The sequence below is a fragment of the Lissotriton vulgaris genome, chromosome 8 (assembly GCF_964263255.1).
Source record: "Lissotriton vulgaris chromosome 8, aLisVul1.2, whole genome shotgun sequence".
NCBI classification, from domain to species: domain Eukaryota; kingdom Metazoa; phylum Chordata; class Amphibia; order Caudata; family Salamandridae; genus Lissotriton; species Lissotriton vulgaris.
Window position 1 is genome coordinate 997,925,214 of NC_141696.1, and position 15,905 is coordinate 997,941,118.

The window sequence follows — 15,905 nt, forward strand, 5'->3', positions numbered from 1 at the left end:
GGTGGAGCAGAAAAATAAGACATGGATTTCCTCCTCATCACAGGATTTGCAGCCAGGGCATAGTTTATCCCCTCCATTGGTCCATTTACTCGTAAAGGATTTAAGGGGGAGGGTTCCAAATCGCCACTGTAAAAAGAGCTTCCTTGCTGCGACCGGGTAAATAAAATCCAGGAAAGTTTCAAATTTATAGGTATTTTTGGATTGGGTAAAACAATGGGTTAAAATGCCGGTGCTAGGTGCAGTCATTTGGGTTGCAAGATTTTGTTGCTTGCAGGCTTTTGCCAGGCTTTTCCGAGGGACCTTGATACAACCAGTTTCGGGGGCCAACCACAGTTCACTGAGGCCTAACCGGAACAATTCTTTTTTAACAAAAGTTAGCCAGGGGATCTTGTCGTTGACATTTAAGTTCATTACATGCACAAGATCACTCCTGTAGTGGTTAAGCTCCTTAGTTGACCAGAGTCTGTGCCAAAATCTTATAGGGTTTAGTTCAGCATCCTCCCTGATAGATGATAAGCCCAAATCAAGACGTAGGGGAAGTATTGGGGTTGCAACTGGAAGGGCCAGGAGACGCCTCATGAAATTGTTCTCCACACGTACCAACTCATTTGCAGCTTGGTGTCCCCAGAGTTCGCTGCCATATAATGCAGCAGGTTTTGCTTGGGTTTTGTACATCTCAACTGCGGGGGCTAATATATATCTGTGTGGTGTCCCTTTCATTTGGTATTCAAGGGGGTTGTGTATGGTATTACAGCTGGCTTCACATGCCTTTCAGAGTTTAGCCTAAGACTGCTTTGTCCACGTTACCACTAGGATAACTGGTCTACAAGGTTGAATTACAACCAATCATCATAAGGGTTGCTTGGCATGGTACAAAGTGATCACTAGAATTAGTGAGCATTATATACCAGGCCAACTTCTCACAGGATGGACTTTGGCCAAGGAGGTTTTTACTGGTATCTATGCACACTATTCCTGCTCCAATGAGCTCCTCCTCTTTTTCTCCCACTGGCTCCTGTGTAACGTTTCACTCTTCTCTCCATAGCTCCTGCACAATGTCTTCCTCCCTCTGCATTCAGTGGCTTCTTTGAAGACTCAATCTTTCTCACCTTTGCTCTCTATGGATCCTGTGTGGTCTCTTATAAGCCTGTCACAGACTCCTGAGCAGCACTTCCCTCAACTCTCTCTGATGTGTCTCCAGTCTGTCAACCAACTCTGGTTTCACTGATTTTTGCACAGTGTCTTTTGCTGCTTTCAATATCTCCTGTGTAGTCTATTTCCTCTGCCCTAACTTGCTCCTCAGTAGTCACTCCCACGTGGTGCAGGTAGGGGCATCAATCCTATGAACAACAAAAGGCAACCATGAGTGGGACATACAACTCTGATGATTTGACACGCTCACCAGTAATAACTAACGTAGAAATCCTATAATCCTCAGAACCTTCATATAATGCATATAATGCACAGTAAGATAAACAAAGGATCATACAGACTTGTTCATACTATGCCTAGAATATGTTGAGAGCCTTAGCCATTACAGCTCAGGTGGAATATGTCCAAGCCACACGCTTACAGTCCAGCAAATTATAAATAGTTTATATTTATAGGCAAATATAAATGCAAACTTATTCATTGCCAGGATAATCTTCGGAGTATCTGTTGTGCTTTACAAGTTCTTTCTCATTCATTCATTCATTCATTCATAAGGTGCTCCATTTGCAAAATGTAAGGCAGCGCAGTGCATGTGAATGGTAACCAAGTAACAGAAATAAAATACAACTTTGAACAGAGGAACCGTTCTCTTCTGATAACAGAACACATCAAGTAGGATAAGATGGTTAGACTGTATATTTATCCTTGCCCAACAACATTTTTTATTGTAGTCCAATCCAGGAAAGATCGTTGATGTTTCGTCCCCATGAATTACTTCATATGAGTCTTCCTCAGCACATGTTAGCAATAATGCACCCTCCATATCAGTGGAATGCATACTGCTAACACAGGTTAAAGTATGGGAGGATTGCTGTTATTTCACTTCCACCTATATGAAATCAAGAGGTGTACATATCCCCAATAGGGAAACAAGAAGTCCAAAGATAGCAGAGAATTCCAGCTCTTTCTCTCAAGACAAAGAACAATTCTATGCGCCTCGGTTCTTGCCTTGAATTCTACTTAATCTTGTCTGTGACAAAGTCAGTTTGACAAGAGTAAACATAAACAAATAACACATATAATAAGAACATCCAGCCAATAGCAACTTAGTATGTAATTGTATCATCATCTGCATAGATTACCACACTGTAGATTATACATCTCAAATTTAGAAAAGATAAACTAGGGATTGACATAATAAGGACATGGACATGGTTGGGCGTTTTGTGAAATAGAACAGCCTGAGACACTGAAGGCACATGTTATAACGCCTAGAGATGGCTAATGACAGATAGTGCACACAAAAAATGGATTCCCCTTAGGTTAGAATGTTCAAAAAATAAAATGTGCGAATGTGAACGTGTACAAGAAAAAAAAGACATTCAACAGGAGCCCTTTGATACTTCACAGGTAAGATTCAATTGATTGACAACTTAGCAATTGGCACGTTTGGATTTTGGAAAATGATATCAATGCAGCTTTATTGACTGGATGGTGGTTTAAGGATCTCTGCTAAATACAGAATCATATAAGGACATAGATGGGGATGAGAGGAAAATTAGGTATTGTCTTTAACAATTATACACACGTTGAATAAAAACTGCAGTCAAAGTGAAAGAAAATTTAAAATGTGGAACAACATGGTTATACAAGTGATATGTATTAAATATGTTTAAACTGGAATGCAGGTGTTACGTATTTCGAAATAGTAATTCTTTCCAACTTGTGTAATAGAACTTCAGACATGCTTTAATGATTGTGATTGATGTCTTACTATGTTCTTTAAACTGTGTGACAACTGAAAAGGTCATTTTAATATTCTGTGGCAGCCCCTCTGGCAAGTTCTAAATTAGAGTGCAGCAAAAAGAATGGTTGCATCATCCTCTTCAAGCTGATCTTTTATATTTTTCATCTAAGAATACAGGGCAAACGTTAGTCTCAAATGTAGCTTTTATTTACCCCTATCTCATTTCACTAGCTGCTTCTTTAATTGCTTTCTTTGTTGCAGGGTTTTAGGCCTACCATGACTATTGTGCTTCGGTGCATCCCCATGCCCTTACTTTTTTTCAATGTTTTTTTTTCTGCAATCATTTTCATATTTTTGTCATAGTTCCAGAATTGGAAAGTTTGGAGCTGTGGAAAACAAACAAATAAATCAAAAGAGATCATATTGACCAGTTTGGGAGGACCCCAGTCAGTCAGTTCAGCACAGGCATTGCCCTGATAGATGGCCTGACATTTTTGAGATACTCATCAGCTTGGTGGGGATCACACTACCTTCAGAGCAACCATTTGTGGTTGCTCTGAAGGCAGATATGTTTGTTAAGAGACTGAAATGTAGTTTTGGCCCGTTCAGTGAACTATTTCGGACTTATCTACAACAAAGTAACGCAGCGAGGTGCAGCAAGCCATTTCGCTGCCCCACGCTGCGTTTCTTTGGAAGCACAGGGATTCTTCATATCTACAATGACATGACACATCACTTTGCTCTCTCCGGCGCTGGTCACTATTGGCCATCATGCACCGACAGAGGTACCCTTGGGTGCCTGCGTTGCGAGTATGATTTGTCTTGTGCAGGAAAGCACACCTTCATGCACAAAAACAATCACAAGAGGTGTTTTCCTCTCCCATGTGGGCTGCAGAATGCAGCATGTATAGAAAAAGGAAAAAAACAAGGAAAATGAAAACATTTCTCCTCATTGCGACTCCCTACGCCCCACCTGGGGAGGCATATCATTCTGACCCATTTCTAGGTCTCTATTTTTTTGTGAATCTGGGATTGCAAAAGAATCCACAGGTGTTGCGTGGGACCACCCACGGCAACACCCATGGAATGCTTCTTTCATGCAAATTGATGCCTGTTAAGGAGCCGTATTTGCATGTGGCCTTGTAAATAAGCCTCTTTAATTTACATAAACAACTCAAATAATTAGGGGTTTGTTCCTTGAACACAAAAACATAAATGAAACTGACACATTTTCCCAGTGCATGGGAGGTTGGGTGGGGGTAGGGTAGTCATTTGCATTGTTTTCATTTAATTTTGCCCGCCAGTCCCAAACAGGAAACATTTACATCTGGAGGCCCTCCTTAAAAAGGCCTAGGTAGGCCTTCTGAAGTACGTTGACCAATGGCCATGTGGTGGACAGGCAGCTGGTCAAAGGTTTGTGACGCAAAATGTCTGAAAAAGACCGCATTACACCACTTCCTGTGATACGGTGCGACACTTGTAGAAAAAAATCTACAGTGAATACATGGCAACAACACAACACGTGCACTGTTGTTTACAGGACTTTTGTAGTTTTGCTCTTTTTTTAGCAGAAAAATCATTCTCACATAAAAAATCAGAATGAGGATGTTGTCGCCTTTCCCCAATAAACCACAGGAGCCAGGAGTAGATTCTAGACACGTCTTTATTTTACCAGTGTCTACTCGTAACTAACTTCTAACTTTCCCTTTCCTGTCTATATCCCGCCCCTTCCTGCACTGCCTGCCCTGTCCCTAACTACGGTCAGGCAGAGACGATATGACACCTCCCCCTTTTGTATAAGAGTCTTACTGTCTCTCAGATTTCTTCAATGAGGCGTGCTGGTCGCTTGGCATGTCGTAGGGGGCGACTGAGCTGTTCCGGTGTCCTGATTTGGTGGCTCGCAGATTCTTCATGCCTGGCTGGACTAAAATGACCCCTTCACTATTCTCACTTTGGCTCACCGAGTCAGTGGAAGGCTCACGTAGCCGGATCTCATCGTGGCTGCTAGAGTTACATTTCTTGAAGTGTGAGATATTGCAGGTTATCCGTTTGTGATCAGCCTCTGCTGTGATCATGGTCCCTTTCCGGCTGCTAACTCTCAAAGGATGAGCGAGATAACGGCTGTCTGCTTTCGTTCTTCCGTCGCGCCGAACCATCACCCAATCTCCTTCCTGGATGTCCGTGTGTTTCGCATGTCTGCGTTGGTCGGCATAGGTCTTCATTTTCAGTTTCTTGTCATGATCTAGTTTGACCAGAGTGTCGTGATCGATGTTTACAGTTCGAGGTTGTAGTGCACTGTCTAGTGTAGGCAGCCGGGTGCAAGGGATACTCCCTAGCATCAGGGTGGCTGGGCATTGGTTCGTGGTGTTATGGGGTGTGGTGTGATATGCTCGCAGTACTTCATTTAAAGCTTGTTGGATGTCTCGGTGGGCCAGTTCTGCTTGCTGAACCGCTTTCTTTAGAGTTCCCATAAAGCGCTCCATCATGCCGTTAGCTTGAGGCCATAACGGTGTGATCTTCTTGTGCTTGAAGTTGAGGTGTTTTGCGAATTCAGCGAAATCATGACCATTGAACGGTGGCCCGTTGTCAGACTTGACTCCCAGCGGAATACCCCTTGCCGCAAAGGTCTCATCAAGAACTGGAATTACTGCTTCGCCTTGGTGGATGACACTAAGTGTGCAATCGGAAATCGGGAGTATTCATCCATAATGACGACGATGTACTGGCCTGATTTCAAGGGCCCGAAGAAGTCAATGGCGATTTGTTGCCAGACTCCATCTGGTAACTCTGACATTTGTAGAGGGGCTGGCGGTTCATCACGGCTCACTAATTGGCATGAGACGCAGTCCTTGAGAGTGGCCTCCACCATCTGATCAAGTGATGGAAACCAGACACGCTCTCGTAGGGCCTTTTTGGTGGCGCTTATTCCTCTGTGGCCCTCATGAGCAAGGTTGATCACTCCTTGCCGTAGTCTTTGTGGGATTACTATCTTCCCCCCTCTTAGCAGCAACCCATCCTCACTGATAGATAGTTCCTCCTGCATGTGCTTGAATGCTACGAGTTCCTGGGCGCTCTGAGCAGAGGTCTGGGATGTGTCTTTCACATGTCTCCATGACTTGTTGCGGATGCAAGTTATGACCTCTTGGAAGACGGGATCTTGGCTGGACACTTCACGGATCGCTTCCAGGGGTACTGTAGGCGGACACGCAGTGTGGATAACAAAATGGATGTACTCCTCTGCCAACGTGCACTTCTCGCTCCAGTGTGTCTGAGGGTGTCAGGACATGTAGTCTGCTGGGTTTTCCGACTTTCCTGTTTGTGAATGATTGTGTATACATAGTCCTGGAGCCTTAGTCCCCACCGTTCAATGCGCGGGGGCATATTGGCTTTAGGATTGCCAAATATGGTGATGAGAGCTTGGTGGTCCGTGATGATGGTAAAATGTTTGCCATATACGAAGAGGTGGAAATACTCGCAGGCCCATACCACCGCAAGACTCTCCTTTTCAGGTTGGGAGTACGCCTTCTCAGTGTCGGTGAGACTGCGACTGGCGTAGGCGATGATGTGGCGTTGATCTGAATCCTCCTGATATTGCGCCAGGATAGCACCCAGGCCCACCGGACTGGCGTCAACAGTAATTTCAGTTTTCCTCTTGGTGTCAAAATAGGGCAGGTTGATGGCAGCGCTGACGATTTTTTTGATTTTGTTGAAGGAGTGCTCACAGGCATCTGTCCATAGAAATTGCTGGCCTTGACGGGTAAGCTCCCTGAGGGGGTAGCTGATGATGCTGTAATCCCGAATGTAGCGTGCACAGTAGCTTGCCATCCCTAAGAATGATCGAAGGTCACTGACGTCTCGTGGTGTTGGGGTGTCTGAAAGAGCAGATACTTTCTCTGGGTCAGGTTTCATGCCATCTTTGGAGAAGATGTGACCATAACATTTCAGGGTCGATCTGTGGAACTCACACTTGTCTGAGTTCAGAGTTAACTTAGCGTTTAGTAAAGCATCGCATACTCGGTCCAAAGCGGTGTCATGTTCAGTTTGATCCTTTCCGAATACTAGGAGATCATTGCTATAATTGAAAGCGTTTGGGATCCCTTGAATCACTCGCCGGATTGCTTCTTGAAAGATCTCGGCCACCGAGGATATGCCGAAGTTTAGGCGTTTGTAGCGGAAAAGTCCTTGGTGGGTTGTAAAAGTCGTGATGTACCGTGCCCTCTCGTGTAGTTCCAATTGATGGTATCCTTTATTGAGATCAACTTTCGAGAACACAGTGGCTTCATTGAGGCGGACGATCATGTCGCTGATGTGTGGTCCGGGGTTGCGTTCCCTCTCGATGGCTGTATTGGGTGCGCGCATGTCCACGCACAGGCGCACTTTGTTGTCCTGCCCTTTCTTGGGCACCACCACCACTGGTGACACCCACGGGGTTGGCCCTGATGTGCGCTCGATGATGTCTGTTTTCAGTAGATATTGGAGTTCATCATCTATTGCTTGTTGTAGGTGAAAGGGCACCTTCCTGTGGTGTTGTGCCACTGGAGTCACTTGTTCGTCAATGTGTAGTTTTACTTTAAATTGATTGAGTTTTCCCAGCCCTTTAAAGAGGTTCGGAAATTTGGAGACGATGTCTGGGGCATCCTCGGTCATGTAAAGAAGGTCTACGAGTTTCAATCGTTTAGCTGTCGGCAGACTAAGTAAACAATCAGCTAGATCCGGGCCTTCAACGACATGAATGTATGCAGGAATCTGTTGATCCTTGTAAGACAGAGTCGTGTTGAAACGACCTAGACATGGTAATGGTTTTCAGGACATCCAGGTGTAGACTCGGACAGCCGCGGGTTCTAGCTTCGGTCATGGCTACATGCTTTGATATTCAAGAGCACAGATGTAATTTAGAGAGGCTCCAGAGTCCAATACAAATTTTGCAGGATGGTCGCCTATCCTGATGTCTAGTTTTGGGTATCTTTTCAGCCGGTCCGGGTCTGATACCATGCAGATATATTCATCACTGTCTTGTGACACAGGTGTGGGTAGTGATGACTCACTGGATGTCGATCTTCGTGATCGATATGAACTGGCAGAACGGACACTCGACCGGGATGAGCTCGAGGAGCGACCTTCTCTCCCTTTCACTGCACGAGCATGGTGGTGCGTGTTTGACCGCAACGTGGACGATCTTCGTCCTGACTGTCGAGTTTGGCAGGCTATTTCGAAGTGGTTCTCTCTTCCGCAGCGGTGGCATCGCTGACCAATGGCCAGACACTGTCCAGAGTGGGGGTTTTCTTGGCCGCACCTGTAGCACGTTGGTGTCGTCTTACTAGACTTGGGGTATCACGACTCCTGACGTGATGACGTCCTTCGGGAGGTCGCGATACGTGTAGGTTTGCTTGACTTGCGATGGTCTGTCCGGTGCTTCTTCTCCTTGTGCTCTTGCAGTCTGAAGGCTTGTTCCTTTCTTCCAGTCTTGTTAACTTCCATTTTCTTTGCATGGTCTTCCGCTTGGTCGTTGATTTGTGTCATTTCTTCGATTTCCTCAAGAGTGTAGTGTTTCTTTAGTAATCGCCAACGCAGCGATTCGGACTGGCAGCCTTCAATTATGCGCAGTCCCAGCGCGTCTTCAGTGCTAAAGGCGTCAAACTCGCAATGTCGGGCTAGCCGCCTGATGCGCACGATGAAGTCACCTATGTGTTCATCCTTTTCCTGGGAAGCTAGATTAAAGGTGTAACGCTCATAGTCTAAGTTGCGCTTATGTAGAAACCTCCGATTAAGGGCTCCTTTTATGTCATCATAGGAGGTGGTATTGGCGGCAGGCAGTTCTTTGATGATCTGTGCAATGTCTTTTCCCACCAAATTTCGCTTAGGATCTTGCACCTGAGACCCGGTCATATAGTCCTCGAAGTCTTCAGCCAAGCTCTTCCACTTGGCCCCCATACTATTTCCGGACGTCAACTCTAAACGGTCTGGTGGCCGCAGGTATGGTACTCCCATGAGCACATGAGGAGACGGAGCGAGTGGTGGTGGCATGGCCGGAACTGCCGCTCCTCCTCCTGGAGCACCTGTTGTGTTGGTGACAGACATCGTGGCTTGGTCGAGTCACTCAGCGGGCTATTGCTTGATTTATTCTGCAATGTGAGTGTATAAGTCAGTATTGCTTGGCTCCGAGGAGTTTATTCAGCAGTTTGAATGTTAAGTTCAATATTGCCTGACTCCAAAATGGCCGACACCAAAAATCCAATGGGGGCCTATGGCTGGCGCCTGACCTTAAGATGGCTGCCGTTCGGGACACGTTGTTTCCCCTTTTAAGCTCACAGCTCCTCTTATTTCAAGATTGCCACATTCAAATCGGTTCTGGCAGACTTTCCAGTGCTCGGGACTCACCCTCACGCACTCGGCTTCAGCTGGTCGGTTCCGGGACGTTCTCCGGTGTCCTTGCTGCTTCGCGCCGATTTTTCAGCTCAGGCAGGCAGTTTCCACGTGGTTGCCGAGTCAGGTAGACTCAAGGCAACGATCAGGCAGCGCAGGCACTTCCTGGGTTGGTGAGGTTGTCGCGCACTTAGGCAGCATTCAAACGCGGCGGGCTGAGCGTTTTCTTTCCTTTTCGCGCTCTTACACACCGCGCCGACAACAGGCTGCAGGCTCACTTTTTCCGGCCGTTCACGGACGGCGGGGACTTCAAGGCGTGTGGGGTTTCAGCAGTAATCCCACCGTCGTCGCCAGTGTCGCCTTTCCCCAATAAACCACAGGAGCCAGGAGTAGATTCTAGACACGTTTTTATTTTACCAGTGTCTACTCGTAACTAACTTCTAACTTTCCCTTTCCTGTCTATATCCCCGCCCCTTCCTGCACTGCCTGCCCTGTCCCTAACTACGGTCAGGCAGAGACGATATGACAGATGTGTTTCTTGGTAAAATATATTGCTAAATAACAGACTTCCATTTCGGGAAATCTTATACAAAAGCAAACTTTTTGCGCTCTTGCACCAAACTCTAATAGAGGCACAAAGTCACTAGAAAAGAAATCTCAGTTTGAGACAGTGAAACCCAGTGGAACAACTCTTCCTATTTTCTGAAATTTGTGCATGCTAAAATAGTATAAAATTTGGTGGCGTTGGGTCTAAGAAACAGAGGGGTGTTTAGACCGTAAACTAAATGTGTATAGAAAGAAGATAACTCATCTGGCCTTAAATTCAACATCAAAATATAGTGTTTTTGTAAGCAAACTGTTTTTGAAACGAGCACACACATGTATTTTGAACTTTAAATACCTACTCCTAGGGAACCAGGGGAAGAGTCACAGGCTAAATGTCCCAGCTTACTATGACTTTTGAGCCACTTCATTGTCTGCCTTACAGCATCGAATTCCCCATTAATTTCTAAGTTGTGTGTTGTTGCAAATTCCATTCAGTAGCCAACATTCCTTTTGATTCGATGACATAGCAGAAAATGAGATAAATGCAGGTAGAAATATTCAATAATATGATTTTACTACTTCTATCTGTACAGATTCAGGAAGGAAGGCAAGGAAAGGGCTAGCAAACTGTACACGTCCCCTTCTGTGCAGGGATATGAGGCCTCTAGAGTCACCGCATACCATTGCCACTTTAGACACACCTACTTACCTTACATCAATCTTACATGTCATCTTTTTCTTTGATGCAAAGCATGGATGGGAGAATCTCCTACTCGATAATGCCCTACACAGCTAAGCATACCCTCCAGCACACAAACAAAAATGTATAATCAAAATGTTGTTGGGATCCCCACCCCCAAAATAGAGGTCACCGTTAGGGTAGTTTCATTAAATGGAATGAAGGAACTCTTTCCTATGTTCTGGACTTTTGTCTTGCAAAGTATTGATAGCAGATTTGAACATGCAATTAAGTCAATGTAAGCAAACCAAGGCTAAGATGCTTCAAATGTATTAGGTTGTCAAATAGAAACAGTGTCTTTGATGGCATGGAATGAAAAGGTCACCCTTGTCCGGTGTTTCCTTACCGTAAACTATGCTGAAAAAAATGACGTGAACAATTGCACATTTAAATAAACTTCAAATGAAAACACCTGCTTCCCAAAACTTACTACACTCACAACTAAACTACTCTATACACATTGCACAAATGAGTTTTACAGCTTGTTAAAAGCAAGACATCGATCATAGGACAATCGTTCCATTTTTTCCTGGCTTACTGAGCCTTCCAAAATCAATTGTTTGGTTTTGTTGAACAACCACCTTTTGTCACCTCTTCTTTCACTTTTACCTTTGCTTTACCATGATTCTCTTTGTCTCTCCCCTCAACTCTACCCCTAGAGTTTGGTAATCTCTCTATCTACATACTTTGATAACCTTTTCCGTTGCTCCTCACCTATTCTTCAACATCTGTTTTCAAATCCCTCTTCCCCCTTGCTCTCATGTTTTCCTTCTGTATCACCACTTTCTTCATTTACCTCCTTTCTTTTGCGATTGTTTCCATCCACATCCCTCCATATCTGCCTCTTCCTACTGTACTTCCCCCAATCTCTCAAACATGTTTTGTGATAGTGCTCTTCTTGTCACTTCTTCTTAGCTCCCCCATCAGGTACTCCAGTAAATGTAAATAAAGTGGAGGTGTTGTCAGAATAGCTAGTATGGCTGCAGAACCTTAAGCTCCCCCAGCACGAGTACGGGGCCAGACTCTGGGGCATATTATCAAGGGGGTTTATCTCCGCTTTATTGGCTTTAAAAGCCAAGAAAGCAGAGATAAAATTATCTCCCTATTACCTAGCTGTCGCTAACACCAGTTAGCGACAGCTAGTAGGAGATAGCGACCATCTTGGGCCCCACTTTGCATGTCAGTGATATTTATCACTAATGACATGCAAAGTGGGCGTGCCAAGATGTTAGCGACTGAAAACAGTCGCTAACATCGCTATCTCCTATTACCAACTTTTGGAGATATTTGCGCTAAGCGCGAATATCTCCAAAAGCTAACACCTGCCCTGAGCAGTTCTTAGCCATGTTATCCAATGATAGGTGGATAACATGGCTAAGAGCATTAGCTCGGTAATGCATGAATATCGCTGACTTTTCAGCGATATTCATGCATTGCGGCGATTTTTATCGCATTTGCGATAAACCTTGGTAATACCAAGGTTTATTTGCGGTAAAAATCGCAGCAGCTCAGCGGTAAATTTTTCACGCTAACCAAGCAATAGCGATAATTATCGCTATTGCTTGGTAATATGCCCCTCTGTTCTTGTGAAAGACGTTTTTATGTCTTTCATTGAAGTCCTTTTGACTCCAGGATATTAAAATATGTATTTATAGTGGGTTTTGGTCAGTCTGTTGCTCTTGATTGGATGACTTTCTTGTCTATTACAATTATCTGCTTGTTATTAGTTGGTTTTCCTCCTCCAAACTCTTTCATTGGTTTTCTTCTTGATCATATTCTGATTGGATGACATATCCTTACATTGTTTATAGCCACTGAGCTATTTGTTTCCTTTTTCTTATAACATTCCCTGGAAGTGCATGTGTTTCTTGCCCTCTCTCCCTGTGGGCTGCTTCTTTATTCACAGCCCTGCCCCTGTAGTCTCCATGCTGTTCTTTCATCTGTAATTCCTTCCTGGTTTGTTTTAATAAACCTCACCTTTTGCACCCATGTACCTTCCTGCTCACTGTCAGCAACACTTAATTGATTCTCTCATTGCCCCATTCCTTCTTTGCTCCACAAACCTTCCCTTGGCAAAGTAATACATTTGCGGATAAATGTGAGTTGGGTGAGTGGAGACGTGTGGCTCAATGATTAGAGCAGCAGACCCTGGTGCAGAGGTCTAGCCCGGGACCACGGTTCAATTCCGGGTCTTGGGCTCAAAAATTCCACGGACCTGATAATTCTCGCCTTGGTGCCTATTCCAATCATGGAGTCCCACTCTGCAACTCTGGGCTATAGCTTGCTTAATCTCCACAACGGCCCCCTCAACGCTAAGGATGCCTGGCCTCCACCTTGGGGGTTCCCAGGGATGGATGCTTCCTCACAGGGAAAGCCAGGATGGGTTCCACAGCGGTATTCGGTATTCGTACAAGCGCCTTGAGACCCTTGCGGGTGAGTAGTGCGCTATACAAGTATCAATTTACAATAAGGATTTTTTTTGTACCTGGCTTCCTGAAGCCCCTCATTTTTGTTTTGTTTACCCTTATGCCACCTTCAAGTGCAATTCACCTGTCTTCTTATTACTTGGGCGGGCTTGAGTGCATTTACCTTTGTCCTTGCTCTTCTTTGCCTCTTCGGTGTACAGCATCTGCTGGACGTAGTGATTCCTGCTTCCTTCTGCAATACGGTGAAGATCTTCTGGCTGATATTTTTACACATATACCAGTGCTGTATTGGGGCGGACCCCGATACGGTTTGATCATATGAACTGGTAATGTTTGTTTGTATTGCCTTGCATGATGACTTGTGTTATGGGTCCATATGTGATCAACAAAAATCTCACCTCTCGAGATACTTCTAAACCTAGAGTTTTGTGCAGCAGGGACAGACTGGGGCACTGACTTTTCCTTGCCCCTTTCCTTTTGTCCCTTGATGTAACTTGGCTGTTCCTATTAATTTATTCCTTGGGACAACAAAATGGGTGCCAGTTTGATTCAATCACCCCCCTCCCAAAGTAATCCTGACCCAGCTCCTCATGAATACAAAAATACATCAACAATCTATTTTCCGGGGGCGTGGCTTGAGCGCCGCACAAGATGGCGGCTTAACTTCGGAGCTCCGCTGTTCGAGCGCCGACACCAGCGATTTCCGCAGCATTTCCCGGAGTTTCGCGGACGCTGATAACTTTTTCAAGCATCGGAGCATGAGGTGAGCAGAATGATGCCTGCTGCGTCCCTCTACTCCGTTCAATTGCGTATTTTTCGTGAGTGACGCGGCTCGCTATTTCGGCGGCCGCCATTTTCTCAAATTTCACCGCGTTTTTCTTCAGACAGGAAATGTTTTGTTTTGCGCGCCATAGCGCTTCCTCAGCTCACCGCGGATTATGACACTCACTAATTGTGCATTTGCCCCATAGCTCTCCAGTAGGAACCTGTCTTTTCATTTTTTCCACCTCAAGTGCCTGTTTCCTTCACAATACTTAGCGTTTCCATGCTGCTTTAATCCTATAGAGCAACGCTTTTCACAGCAATATATTTAACAGGCTACTGCCATGCCTGCAACAATGCTTGTTCTTGAATGGAATGGAAACAGTTATTTTCCTCTTGGCCAGTGACCTTTGTGTTCAAACTTTCTCCTCATTGCTAAAATAGTCCTTGGGCTTGGACTTTTAGTTTCATGTGGTGACTTGTTGTGGCACAGTTCTATAACCCTGTGGAAGAACTCCTGCTGAGAGGCTGTGTGGAATATCAATAACTTTTGCTCTATTTTTTCACACACTTTATACATTTCTTTGTATCTTCGCACCAAATAGTACCTTCATCACAGAACCCTTTTTTCTTTGAACCTGGGGTAGCACAGCTGTTTTTCTCCCTTGCCTTCTATGGGGAAACTGCGCAATCTTAAGCTTACTGCTCCTAAGACCATACCGCGTCATTCCTCAGACTCTGACTCTATGTCGCAAACCATGGATGACCCTGTTTCCACTAAACCGGATGTTAGCCATGGTGCTATTCCTAAATCTACTACCCCCAGTAAGCTTTTACAACCTGGCTCTACGAAACGTCTGAAAAAAGATCCTCCATCTCCAGACAACACGTCGCACTCAGCATCTATGGATCTAATCCTTGCAGAACTTCGTGCACTCAAACCCTTCATGGCTGAAACTACCAAAACACTGCAATTTCTCCATGACAAATGGTCTACTCTTGAATCGCGGGTTCTTTTGGTGGAACAATCCACGGAGGCTCTTCAAACTTCATGTTCAAAAATTTCAATGTTGGAGAAGGATGTCTCTCTCTTAAGAAGGCAGACTGAGGAGTTGGAAAATAGAAATCGTAGAAATAACTTACGCCTTTATAATCTTCCGGAACTTACAGAAGGGTCCAATCCAACTGCCTTCTTCCAAACCTTCTTACCAAAAATTTTGGATCTTCCTCCTTCTTCTTCACTCAATATTCAACGTGCACATAGACTTGGTCCAAAAGTTTCCACCAAACCCCGCGGAGTCATCATGCTGTTTTTACAGTACACTGACCTCCTTCAAGTTCTTTCAGCAGCAAAAGCTAAGAAACAAGTTATGTGGGAAGGTCACCGCTTATATCTTTCTCAGGATGTGGCTAAAGTAACAGCTGACCGCCGGAAACAGTTCCTTGAATTGCGACCACGACTACGAGATCTTGGTGCCAGATTTGGCCTCCTCCATCCCTGCCTCTTCAAGGTCACTTACAAGGATAAGACAACAACTTTCGAAGATCCACAAGTCCTTGAAGAATTTCTCCGTCACCATGAAACCATCAACATGGACACTGCAAGACCTGTTTAATTGTTCATATTTTCTTCTGTTTGTCTAAAATGTTTACCTTTTTGTTACCCTATTATACTTAATCTTTGTTTCCTCCACCCTATTGTATACTCCTACTCCTAGTTCATTATGTCTTAATACTGCGCAGCTTCTATATTTGGTTTTCTTATGTTTTCTCTAACATCCTCTTTTTCATTTTGTCTTCTTACAGATCCTTTCCTCATGTTATCCAACCCGATGTATTTTTTACTCCCTTCAACTGACCCTAAGCTGGTTCCTCAGGTGTTCGATGGCGTGAGTTTCTGTTGTCGATGTCGTCCTCTTCTGGCGTCGTCACCCCTCATTTTTCTTCTGTGTTTGTTAGTATGTTTCTACTTTTTTCTAACTTTCTTCTATTTTTCCTAATGTTCTCTATCTCTATTTTCTTTTCTTTCTCTTTTTTCTACCTTTCTCTTATCTTATTCTCGATCTTTTCTCTTGATTTATTTCTCTCACAAACTCTTACTCGCATTCTTATTATTTCTCTCCTCTTCTCTCAACTTATTTCTCTCATAAATTCGTTTTTGCATTCTCAC